The following is a 6,000-nucleotide window of genomic DNA, read 5'->3' on the forward strand; positions in this document are numbered from 1 at the left end:
GACATCTATTACAGGACCATTGTTAAATTGTTCTCGTCCTGAGCATACATGAAATATTGGCCACTGGACATTAATCAAAACTATAATGTTGTAAGTACTTCATGATGTATGTTATTATTATTATGGGAACTCTCCGGAGGATCATTTTTGTCGAGCCTTCGACTTAGTCGAAAAAGCGAGACTAAGCGATCCTACATTCCGTCGTCGTCGGTGTCGTCGGCGGCGTCCACAAATATTCACTCTGTGGTTAAAGTTTTTGAAATTTTAATAACTTTCTTAAACCTTACTGGATTTCTACCAAACTTGGACAGAAGCTTGTTTATGATCATAAGATAGTATCCAGAGGTAAATTTTGTGAAAATAAAATTCCATTTTTTCAGTATTTTACTTGTAAATGGACTTAGTTTTTCTGCGGGAAAACATTACATACACTCTGTGGTTAAAGTTTTTAAAATTTAAATAACTTTCTTAAACTATCCTGGATTTCTACCAAACTTGGACAGAAGCTTATTTATGATCATAAGATAGTATCCAGAAGTAAATTTTGTGAAAATAAAATTCCATTTTTTCCGTATTTTACTTATAAATGCACTTAGTTTTTCTGCGGGAAAACATTACATCATATGTGGTTGTAGTTTTTAAAATTTTAATAACTTTCTTAAACTATCCTTAAGTTGGTTTGTACCAAACTTGGACAGAAGCTTGTTTATGATCATAAGATAGTATCCAGAAGTAAATTTTGTATAATGACAAATCCATTTTTTCCATATTTTACTTTAAATGGACTTTTTTTCTGCCAGGAAACAACACATTCACTCTGTGATTAAATTTAAAAAATTTTTTTTGATAACTTTCTTATACTATTTTTTATTTGTACCAAACTAAGACAGAAGCTTGTTTATGATCAAAAACTAATATCTAGAAGGAAATTTTGATAATATTTTGTACCTGTGTATCTGTATTTTACTTATAAATGGACTTAGTTTTTCTACCAGTTAACATTACATCCAGTCTGCAGTTAAAGTTTTTAAAACATTTATTAGATTCATAAACTATCCAGGACTTTTTACCAAACTTGGACAGAAGCTTCCTACAATCCAAACATGGTATCAAGCGGAATATTTTTATTGATTTTTTTCCCTCATTTTTGTTGATCCTGCAATTTACAGCAAAAGTAGACGAGACACTGGGTTCCGCGGAACCCTTACAAATGTTTAACTAATGGGATTATCCTCTTGAAATAAAGATCACTAGCTCACCTGACCTGAAAGGTCGAATGAGCTTTTCTCATAACTTGGCGTCCGTCGTCCGTCGTTGTCGTGGTCATCGTCGTTTGTTAACTTTTACAAAAATCTTCTCCTCTAAAACTAGTGGGCCAAATTTAACCAAACTTGGCCACAATTATCACTAGGGTATCTTATATACAAAATGTGTCCGACGAACCCGCCCTCCAACCAAGATGGTCGACATGGCTAAAAATAGAACATACGGGTAAAATGTAGATTTTGAATTATATCTCTAAAACCCAAAAAAATAAAGCAAATCTGAAATGGGTTTGAATAGTTTATCGGGTCAAAATTTTGGCCCCGAAATGTTCAGACAAATCTTACAAACCATTGTCTGGTTGCTGCCCTTGAATTTGTAATTTTAAGAAAATTTTACAGTTTTTGGTTATTATCTTAAATATTATGATAGATAGAGATAAACTGAAAACAGCAATAATTTCCAGCAAAGTAAAATCTACAACATGACAAAATGGTCAATTGACTACTTAATGAGGCTCGCAGGTACAAGAATTTCAGCAAAAAATTAAAAACATTTGTATTATCATCAGGGTATCTAGTTAAAAAAATGTGTTCGATGACCGTGCCAGCCAACAAACATGCCAGAAATGGTTAAGAATAGAACACAAGGGAAACATGCAGTTTTGACTTATATCTTTGAAACTAAAGCAAAAGTATAACGGTTAACGGTTGCATTATTTCATGCATCAATTGTTAATAAAAATATCAGGTGAGCGATACAGGCTTCTAAGAGCCTTTACGTTTGTGTTTCTTTGTTACATATTTCTTTCTTGTTAAAGTGATTAAGATTATTACACAATGTTGATCAACTGTATCCCTTTTTTGACATTTACCTAATATGTCTGTTTGTTTGGTTCACGTATCGTTGTCAATATAGTGGAATTTTATACGGCTGTCATACAAGGAAGAGGTTTAGCTATATATAAAACTAGGTTAAATATACATTTTTTACATAAGAAAATGTTGTACCATGTCAGGAATATGACAGTTGTCATCCATTCATTTGAAGAGTTTTGAGCATTTGATTTTGCCATTTGACTTCGGACTTTCTGTTTTCCTCGGAGTTCGGTACTTTTGTAATTTTACTTTTTATTTAAAATATTGTTTAATTATTCCGTGTCAGACTAGGGTGTCGGACCAATGGGATGTCTGACTATAGGGGTGTCGGACTACTGGGGTGTCGGACTACCGGGGTATCGGACCAATGGGGTGTCGGACCAATGGGGTGTCGGACTAACGGGGTGTCGGATCATCGGGGCTGCCCCAAATAAGTCAACATGACCAAAATGGTCAATTGACCCCTTAAGGAGTAATTGCCCTTTATAGTAAATTTTAAATGAATTTTTCGAAATCTTTTGTTATCTTTTACAAAAATCTTCTTCTCTGAAACTACTGAGACAAATTTAATCAATCTTGACCATAATCATCACTAGGATATTTAGTTTAACAAATGTGTTCGATGACCTTGCCTTCCAACCAACATCTCCGACATGGGTAAACATAGAACATAGGGGTAAAATGAAGTTTTTGGTTTATAACCCTGAAACTAAAGCATTTTAAGTAAATCTGACGGGTGGCAAAAATATTTATCTGCCCTGAAATTTCCAGAAGAATCGGACAACCCGTTGTTGGGCCACTGCCCCTGAATAAGTAATTTTTACAGAAATTTTGCGTTTTTTTGTTCTTATCTTAGATATTATTATAGTATCTAATGACATCTTATATATAATACTATTTGTCATGTTTTAATCATATTTTACATGATTTCCAAAGAATCAGTAAATACAGGTGAGCGACACAGGCTCTTGAGAGCCTCTAGTTTCTCTTCCCATCTGGTGTCCATCTTAGTGCGACTCTGGTCAAGTTCTCAGCTGGTCTTTTTAGAACATGGCCATTCCATATCCATCTTTTTTGCTTTGGTATAGTGTCCATCCTAGTGCGACTCTAGTCAAGCTCTTCAGCTGGTCATTTTTGAACATGGCCATTCCATATCCATCTTTATTGCTTTAGTAGAGTGTCTATCTTAGTGCGGCTCTGGTCAAGTTCTCAGCTGGTCTATTTAGAACATGGCCATTCTATATCCATTTTTATTGCTTTAGTAGATTGTCCATCTTAGTGCGACTCGGGTCAAGTTCTCAGCAGGTCTTTTTAGAACATGGCCATTCCATATCAATCTTTTTTGTTTTAGTAGTGTCTCCATGTCCTGTTGTTTCATGCTCACATGGTTTATCCCGTCGCATTCTTTATGTGTCTGTCCAATGAGGAGCCTGTTGTTTCATGCTCACATGTTTAATCCCGTCGCATTCTTTATGTGTCTGTCCAATGAGGAGCCTGTTGTTTCATGCTCACATGTTTAATCCCGTCGCATTCTTTATGTGTCAGTCCAATGAGGAGCCTGTTGTTTCATGCTCACATGTTTAATCCCGTCGCATTCTTTATGTGTCTGTCCAATGAGGAGCCTGTTGTTTCATGCTCACATGTTTAATCCCGTCGCATTCTTTATGTGTCTGTCCAATGAGGAGCCTGTTGTTTCATGCTCACATGTTTAATCCCGTCGCATTCTTTATGTGTCTGTCCAATGAGGAGCCTGTCGTACAGTGGTTACTAGATCTGTCATATTTGTTTTTCGTTAATAAATAATTCATTAGTTATAAATAAAGACGTTAGTTTTCTCGTTTTTAATTTTTCACATTGTCTTCGTTGGTGATCTTACGTGACCAGAACATCATTAAAATCGTTCTGAGGCAATTGTTGTGAAAACTGGACAGTTTGTTGATGTTCTTTTCGGTCGGCATTCTCCAGCATTCTGCCCCAATATAGCAGTACTGCTAGTACACAACTGTCAAAAATACAGTTTGATGATGTCCTTTTCGGTCGGCATTCTCCAGCATTCTGCCCCAATATAGCAGTACTGCTAGTACGCAACTGTCAAAAATACAACTTATATTCTAATAGTCGAATGTTACTGATCTTACTGATGTTACTGGCAGTGGCGGGTCCAAAAAGGGGGGGGGGCACTGGCGGTTGGAACCCCCCTTTTTTTGGACGATCAATGCATTTGAATGGGGACATGTAGTTGGAACCCCCCCTTTTTACTTTTTGTCCTGGGTTAGGACCCCCCTTTTTTAAAATGTCTGGATCCGCCCCTGGCTAGACTTCCAGATGTGACGTTGCTTTAAAAATGCCGTTCTTGCTTTTCTTATTCTTGCTCGGATGTCTCACAGTGTCTGCTTCTCCTTCATATATTACTATGCTGCCCAGGTAAGCGAACGAACTGTCTTGTCCACAAACACTGTCTTGTCCACGCATTGTCTTGTCCATGAACTATCTCATCCACGAACGGTCTTGTCCATGAAATGCTTTGTCTACGAACTGTCTTGTTCATGAACTGTCTTGTCCACGAAACTGTCCTTACATATTATAGATACCTTACTCAGAACGTTTGGGCTTTAGATGTGGTATACCTTATTAACATTATTATCAAAATCATTGTTATACACATATTATTTGTTTCACCAATATGAATTCCCACACACATATGCTACCTTTATCTCTATTCTTTATTCAAAACCTCTATTCTCTATCCAAGAACAATACCTACAATCATATTACGAAAGTCATCATCAAACATGTAATAATTGGATTTGTGTGAGGTGTATGAGTGGCAAATGAAAATGAAAGTCCTTTTTTTTATTTCAGAATTTTTGCTGAGTTTACATTGTACCGAAGAGCACTTAAATCCTTGTTATAATGAGGCAAAAGATACTAGAGGGACATTCAATTTCACAAGTCGAAAATAAACTGACAACACCTTGGCTAAAAAAGAAAAGACCATCAGACAAACAATAGTACACAATAAAGACGACAAAGAAAACCATAAATACTGAGCAACAAGAGCCCCACCAACAACTGGAGGGGTCTCAGGTTCTCATGAAGGGTAAGCAGATCCTGGTCCACATGTTAAAAGTATTGTGTGTATACATATAGATAATATAAAGTATTACGTATGACACGCATATTCTTGACGTTTTGCCAATAATTTTGTCCTTATTTTAAAGTTTTGTAAAACAGTTTATTGATCATAATACCTTCCTAGTCTATGCATGTTAGTAATATATATCGATATCTGAACGGTTTTAGTTTCATAGAAAAGCTGTTCGTCAGTGTAGTCTGGTTGATTTCAGACAACGTCCATGCATGTACAGTAATGTGGTTTCAACTAGGGGAAAAAATGCTCGTAGATAAAAATCACTCATTAGCAATGCATTCTTAAGCAATGCATTTGCATGCGCAATAACACATATCTGTTTTACCATTTTTGAAAATGTCCCACTTGGGAATACGTCATAAAAGTTCTACCATTTTTGTTCCAAATTTTGAGGCACATAATCAAAGGGATATTTACCAATGTTCTATTGGCTTGCTAAAGTACAGCTCCCATAACAAAATTAAACTACTTTAAATATCAATAACACAATTAAAATAAAAAAAACAACTTTAATTAATCCCCACGTACTACTGGCTTCCTCAAGCACAACCCCAATTACAAAATGAAACTACTTTAAATATTAATAACACAATCAAAATAACAAATACTTTAATTAAATTATACTCGAATTAATGACAGAAAAAACCTCTGAAAAGTAATTAACACTCCTCTGCAGGAATTTGAAAATAGTTCAGGGAATAATGATGA

Source organism: Mytilus galloprovincialis, chromosome 6 (genome assembly GCF_965363235.1).
Source record: "Mytilus galloprovincialis chromosome 6, xbMytGall1.hap1.1, whole genome shotgun sequence".
NCBI lineage: Eukaryota > Metazoa > Mollusca > Bivalvia > Mytilida > Mytilidae > Mytilus > Mytilus galloprovincialis.